This window comes from Vitis vinifera, chromosome 18 (assembly GCF_030704535.1).
Source record: "Vitis vinifera cultivar Pinot Noir 40024 chromosome 18, ASM3070453v1".
NCBI classification, from domain to species: Eukaryota; Viridiplantae; Streptophyta; class Magnoliopsida; order Vitales; family Vitaceae; genus Vitis; species Vitis vinifera.
Genome location: NC_081822.1, coordinates 21,361,675 through 21,369,740, shown reverse-complemented (window position 1 = coordinate 21,369,740; position 8,066 = coordinate 21,361,675).

The window sequence follows — 8,066 nt, the reverse complement described above, 5'->3', positions numbered from 1 at the left end:
TAGTTCATGGAGACTTTCAAATGACAATCTTGTATCTCATCCCATTGAGGATAGAGTGATTGGTATTCTTGACTGGGAGTTCATCTATAGCTTCATTGGCATCGTGTTGGGACCAAATATGCAATCCAGGAGTATAGCTTTCAGATGATAGTTGTTTTAAGTCAGGGCAATCAGTGCAGTTACACGTTTCAGTATGGCAATGCTAGCAGCTAAGCGTAAAAGGGTCATGGCCTATGCTCTGGCTTATCAGTGGCAGGTGGGATCTAGGTAGCAGGTTGCTCCTTCTGGGCTTGAACCAGATGAAAGCAATTGGGATGTGATTCGGTTGGAAAGATAAAAACAAGCGGGATAACTCCTTCCCCACTAAATCAGCAATGTTTCAAGAGACATCCAATACAGTTTCTACCAGATATTACGCGTAGAGCAAGAAGTGGTTGGGGATGACACATCAACCTTGCAATGTGTTCTTAACTCTGATATTGAAAGAACCCAACTTTTGGCAGAAAAAGCCCATATAAAAAAGACTAGCTCCACTCATTTTTAAAGAGGTAACTAGGAGGGTTCACTTGGAGAATATCTGGCAAGCAATACTCAAAGCAACTTGGAGAACCCCATGGAAATAATTAAAGAAACTGGAAATTTCTGCTTTGAGGTTCCACTGAGCACTGGTCAATATACATGTGCTGTAGTCTACAAGGAAGGTGTGACTAAGTTGAAAGAAGTTGGACGCAACCTTTCCTAGATAGAGACAATTAGTTTTCCTGTGTCAAGAATACTGCTGCCCACATATTGAATTCAACATTTGCTCCCTGCTGATATTTAGTCCTTTTTCTGGTCTCTTTATTCTGAAGCAAAGATGGCTTTGCAGAACATAGGTGCTGGGAATAGTGATGATTCCTTTTACAGGTATGAGATGCCCAAAATGGTTGCCAAAATAGAGGGTCGGGGAAATGGTATTAATCAGAAAAGTTCAGCTTTTGCTCAATGAGTTCCTGGACCTGGCATGTGAGTATCCTGAGCTGAAAACACTAAGAAGTTGCGACTTGTTGCCTGTCAGTTGGATGTTTGTGACATGGAATCCCATAAACCGAATACCCATGAGACAAGCATTAAAGAATTCAGATGCTTGCCTTCTAGCTTACCATTCTCTTTCTAGGCCTATGAAAGATAGTGGAAATACACAAGCTGTAGTGGAGGTCTATCTCAGTGAGATGGAGGGTGTCCTAAAGATTTCATTACTTGTTTTTTCGCATGGATTTCTATAAGTTCAAGGGCTTCATATGGATGAAAAATGGGACATGGGAGCATCAACAGGTGAATTTTCTCATGCAGGTTGCAGCTAACCGGTTAAGACTGCTAGAGGTTAATCACTCATATTTCCAGTTCTTTGTTTCACATGCTGAAGTAGAAGAGAATACTGGGGAAACAATCAAACCCGGTGACTAAGGTTTTCTTGAAGTTTCGAAAATAAAAAATGGAGCTCATAATGAACAAGAGAACACAGTAGTTGAGCTGCAGAATAAAAAAGTGAATTGTGAGAAAATGGATGAGTCAGTTATAATGTTGAGGACTTGAAGCTAGAGAATGAGTAGCAGCACAGGAAATCTGATCTGGAACTGGACCTGACTACTCTACCACAAGCTTCTGTTGATGATTCAAGTTGGGATTCTGAGGAACTAGAGTTGAGCTGGAGTGCCTTGGTTGATGAGGTAGTGCGCCAAAACCAAGTGAGCATGGACTCTGAAATCACTACGGTAAGTTCTTCTCCAGACTACCAGCAATATGCATAGGTCTCCTCATGCAACCACCAGCGGTGCAGTCTCAGTCCTATCCCTGGGCCTCACTCCTGTATGGCTACCTTGGTGCACACTGTCCTCTCCCAAACCATTTCTGTTGTTTCCTTGTGATCTTACATGTTTTAAATTGGGTTTTCAAAATCTTTTTCATTCAAATAATCTCAGCTTTAAAAATTCATCCTTAGACATTTTAGGCATTAAAATACCGACATTTAATAAACACTTGCAACCATTATTCTCCTAGCATGCACCTTCTTAATTTTCTTTAATTTTCAACAATTTTCTTGATTTTCTCTATTTTTAATAAATATGAATAAATTCCATAATTCCAAAAATAATGGAATTCCTTCCAAATTCCTGTGATTCCTCTATTATCATTAGAGTTAGAATTTATAGGATTAGTTCATGCAAAAATAAAATTGGGCCTTGTTGGGAGCTCAACATCCATGATATTTTCCTTTATAATAATCCAAGTGAAATGCATGTTATGTATTTATTGACTTTGGTCCGATTTGTAAAGTGTGTGAGATTATTTGCTATGGTACACTAACCTTGTTTCTTTGAGGCACTTTTCTTGCTGCACAGATATGCTCTCATCTCTACCTTGTCTATTTATTTATTCCTCATTATCATGCATGATTTGTTTTAGTCCATGACTCTTGGTCCTTGGTATCCACCAATTAACCAGTCAATTGCCATACTTGCTTTAACTTGATTAATAGAAACCTAATTTTAGGGCTTAGAGGAGTGCAATGACTTATCACCGTACCTTCCTGATAGGTAACTTGACCACCGGATCCTAACTCAGTTTTCACAAACTTGCTTTTCCCTTCTAAGAGTCACAATTAGGATTTTATTTCTTATTTTGATTTCCTTTCTTAAAAATAATAAAAAATAACTGGTGACTTCAACTTTTTTTTCCTAAAAATCAAAATTTTCACAAATAAAAAGTGAGTCATGCTATCGAGTGAGAATGCATGTGAAAAATGCAAGTCCACGAGATCCTATACTAGGGCATATTTCCCCACTTTGAGCTTATCATATTCACATCATATTCAATTGGGGCTTCATTAGGGACATGTTTCTATTCTTGAGACTATCAAACCTCTTGTCATTCTAGTCATCCTTTTGAGATTTGATTTGGAGTATTTCATTTTAGACATGGACAAATTTATATTTTGATTTCTTAGTGCATTATCATTGAGTTGGAGACCTCACGATTACCATAGTTTCTTCAAGAGTATTTATACCCAATTAGATAAGTGAGAATGTTTATGCTTTCGATGTAGTTGACGAGTTTAGTTTCTTCTCATCGAAAATTTTTCTTGAGCAATATGTTGATATCTCATCAGAGTGTCAAATTTGATGTCACCTTATTGAGAGCATTTGATCAGCATCTTGTTTTTTCTCAGTTGAGCATCTCATATGTCATGCTGACAATTATAGTTCAAGTGTTGGACAAAGTTTTGATATGACTCTTATTGTTATATTAATCATTATTTGATATTAGGGCATACCTCCTTACAGTTTTACCTTGGTGGATGATTTGTCATTTTTAACCTTGCACATTGGGCCATACCCCTTTCATTGAGATTATACAATCTTCTGTTGACTTTGTGGCCTCTTGATTCATTTGCTAATTCCTATGAATTATCATCTTAGGCCTGTTCTCCCTTTCATTGAGTTCATTATCTCAATTGCACCTTCTCTTAAGTCCTTTAGTTGTTTTGGCTATAGATTATACTCCTTTGTTCCCATTTATGTTAGGTGTTCTCATTTGTAATCCTCGTACTCACCCTTCTTTCATTTTGTTCAGGACACACCCCTTTGACATGCATGTTTGTGGCATCCTTTCATTTTGGTTTCCTTTGTGGCATTTTTTCCTTTAAGCATCATCTGGGGCATACCCCTTCACAGCCCGAAGTTGTTCATTATATTCCAGTTTAGAGTTTATCATCATTTTAGTTTCATTTGTGGCATTCCTTTTATTTTGATTTCATTTGTTGCATTCTTATATTTGAGTATCATTTTGGGTATACACCTTCTTTTCAATGAGTTGATCATCTCTATCTTTACTCACCTTTAAGTGGTTCAACTTGGAGTCGCAAATCATGATTTCCATTAAGTATTCAGAGCCCATAACTCGAAGCTATTCATTTTATTTCAATTCAGAGTTTATTATATTTCAGTTTTCATTTACATCATTCCATCATTCTAGTTTCGTTTGTAGCATTCCTTTAATTTCGATTTCGTTTATGGCATTCCTCTCTTTGAGTATCATCTGAGGCATACCCTATTTTATTTAGTGAGTTGATCATCCTTATCTTAGTCACCCTTAGTGGTTTAACTTGGAGTTGTGAATCATGATCTCATTTAGGCATTTAGAGCCTATAGCCTAGAGCTGTTCATTTTATCTTAGTTAAAAGTTTATTATCTTGTAGTTTTCACTTATAATATTCCTTCATTCCAGCTTTGTTTATGACATTCCTATATTTGAGTATCATTTGGGGCATACCCTCTTCTATTCAGTGAGTTGATTGTTCCTATCGTAGTTAAAATGTATTTTTAAATTTTAAATAATGTTATTGGATGTCACACATTATATTATACATGTACTAATTTATTTAATAAAACAACGTCAAAATTTCTATTATTACTTTTTATACCATTTATTTACATTTTTTTCTCAACATTTTCATAAGTTTTAATCAATTTTCATCTCACCAATATTTTGTGTCAGAATATCCATCAATATTTCCCAATATATCCTTAAAAACCAATCTATATATATATATATATTGGATAATAAAAAAAGGTGGCTAAAAAATATTAAAATGTTAAAACTATTATGATTTAAAAAAGTATGTTCTCTATAAATATTTTAGGAAACTAAAAAAAATAATCATAAAATTGTTTTGTCATTGGCTAGATCATATTTATCATATAACTATGGTAAAAAGATTTCATATTCATAAGGCAAAAATTATTTTTGGAACAAATTATGTGTGGTATTACTATTGACTATAATAACACTATTTTAGTGGGTAGTAATTTTTATAGAAAAATTGTTTATGAAAATTCACTTTTTTTTTTCTTTTTTTACAGGTAAATTGCTTTTGTTACAAAGTATATTAGTTGAGCATTTGCAATAGTTTAAATCCATCACAATAATATTTTTCTCGACAAGTATTTGTTGTTGCAATTATTGTTGGTAAATATTTGAATATAAGCGATAGAAAATTCAATTAGTGACGAAATAGGTGTATTAGAAATTTGTGATAGCCTAAATTCATCGCAAAAGTAAATATAAATGGATTGATAATACTTAATGTTTTGGTAATGTGTTTAGAGCCTACAGCTCGGAGTTATTCATTATATCTTAGTTTAGAGTTTATTATCATTTCCATTTCATTTATAGCATTCCTTTATTACAAATTTGTTTATGGAATCCTTATCTTTAAATATCAGCTAGGGTATGCCCCTTTCTTTTCAATGAGTTGATCATCCTTATCGTGGTCACCCTTAGTGGTTTGACTTGGAGTTGTGGATTGTGATCTCCTTTAGGCCTTTAGAGCCCATAGCTTGGAGTTGTTCATTATATCTTAGTTCAAAGTTTATTATCGTTTTCATTTTGTTTGTGGCATTCCCTCATTTTGATTTCATTTGTTGCATTCTTATCTTTGTGTATCATCTGGGGTATACCCCCTTCATTGAGATAGTTAGATCTTCATTTTCAATGAGTTGATCATTCTTATTTTAGTCACATTTTAGAGGTTTGACTTGGAATCGTGGATTGTGATCTCAATCCCTTAGGAAAACCCACAGTCGATAATATTCATTTCATCCACAGCCTTAAGTTGTTCATTACATCATAACCCTGAGCTATTAATTACATCAACAACCCTGAGTTGTTCATTACATCAGAACTCTAAGTTGTTTATTCCTTCACAAGCTTGAGCCTTACATTATTTTGGCTACCCTGAAGTGGTTTGACTTGGAGTTTGCGTATCGTACTCTTCCTTTCGACTAATTTTAGAGTGTCCAAAGCCCCCATCTTTTAAGCGTTGAAAGCCTACAACCTTAAGTTGTTCATTGCATCACAACCTGAAGTTGTTCATCATTTTTAGTTATCTTTGAGTGATTTAACTTGGAGTTATGCACCACACTCCCCTTTCAGCTAAATTTTGGGCATTTGAAGCCCACATTTTCGAGTTATTCACTGCATCACAACCCTGAGCTATTCATTACATCCGCAGCCTTGAGTTGCTCATTATGTATACATTCATAATACCTTGTCATATTTTGTATGAAAAGTTATTCTTTTACCTAGTTCAGTGATCTTGAGTTCTAAGCTTACCGCATCATGTGTTAGGACAAAATTTCTAGTCCTTTTTAGTTCTTTGGCATAGTTCACTTCATTCCAATCGTTACTCTTACTTCTACTCATATTCCTTACATTAGTGATCTCTATTAAAGAGGGGTATATTTGTAGACCCTTCATTTTATCCTCCTAACACTTGTGATACTTTATGTTTTCCTAAGCTTCTCTCTTACCCTATGGTTGTCCCTAGGTGACCCATTAACACTCGTAGATTTTTTTTTTTCCTAAGCTACCTTTAGGGAACCTTTGTTGAGGGGCTCATCTAGACCCACAATGTGACTTTGACAGCTTCTCAAGTAAGATTTTAGGTTAGACTTCACTTAGATTTTTTTCTAGGATAGGGTCACTTAGATCTTTTTTATGATAGGATCACTTAGACATGTCCCTAAGCTTAGTTCACTTAGGTTGGTTTTCTTGAGTTTGATTGCTAGGTTTTAGGTTTAGGTGAGTTTTTGACTTAATTTCAATATTTGAATGCATGGGGTGAGTATCAATATTTAGTTATGTGAGTTCGATGTGTCGATTTTCTTATTATCTATTGCATTAAGATTAATATTTGGATTTTGATCGCATGCGTTTGATCATTTTTTTTTTTTTTTTTTTTTATTTTAGAACATTTATGTGAGACTAATGTTGTGACTTTTAATTGCTTGAATTGATGTTTAATCTTAAATATGCATACAATTGACCTTTAATTTTTAATTCCATAATTTTAATTTTTAAAAATTTTCAATTTCATGACTTTTACTAATTTTAAACTTTATTTTAATTTTGCATGAGATTTGAATGTATACATTGGAGAAGATCCCTTAGTGTACATGACTTCCCTCTAATAGGATGGAGATCAAGACACTTTGGAGATCCTTTTTTAGTTGAAGTGATACAACCTGTAACCTACGTGTGAACAACATGGACCCATTGACCTTCTACAAGATGCACAATCTACACAAAAGGAAATGAGACATTTATGCAACACAGATAAAGGTTTCTTTCCTAAAAGAAGTACAGGCTGCCATATGATAGATTAGGGCTTTGGACTGTTAAAGAGAAGTGATGCATGATTTTTTATTTTTTATTTTCAGAAAGAAACTTACAACACGCATAGGATTCATGGGGCCACTTTCTAAAAAGAAAAGGGATTCTTTCTTTTGGATGAGAATGTAGCATAAAAGGTGAGGGCCACTTTGGAGAGAAAAAAAAAAAACCACACAGCTTCATGGAGAGGAGAGGGCATAGTCTGCCATTGAAGGAGAGTTGACAACCACGTGTTCCTTGAGGAGGGGATTCTCTCCACACAACACGCATTGCATCCTAAGGAGAGGAGGGTCTTCACACGTTGCCGATCAGAGAGAATACACATGCACATGGAGGATCACTTACAACCATAAATAATAGCAACTCATCCACAGCCCCACACACAGCCGTGCATATTGGAGAAGCAGTAAGCTGCCACTTCAAGATTTACCATTGGTAGCCCGCACACATCGTTTGGAGAAGGTAAGTCTTTTTTTTTTTTTTTTTTGTTTCAATTCTTAATTTTCAGTTTGTAAGCTAGTTTTCTTTATATTTGTTTTTATTCCATTAGATTGAAAGTGGGAATTATTAATCTTAGTTTTGAGTCATCCTATATAGTTTAGGTGTTTTAAGAATTCTAGTTTACAAGTTTAATTGACCTCATCTAATCAAATTCATGTTTTTTTTAATTTGTTTTAACTTAATTTGGTTCATTTTAAGTAGTTTAGGTATCTTTATAATTTTAGCTCATTAATAAAATTGGTCCCATGTTTGAAAGTTCATATTTTTAGTTTGCTTTAATTTAATTTGGTTCATTTTAATTAGTTTGGGTACTTTTATAGTTTTAGTTCATTAATAAAATTGATTCCATGTTT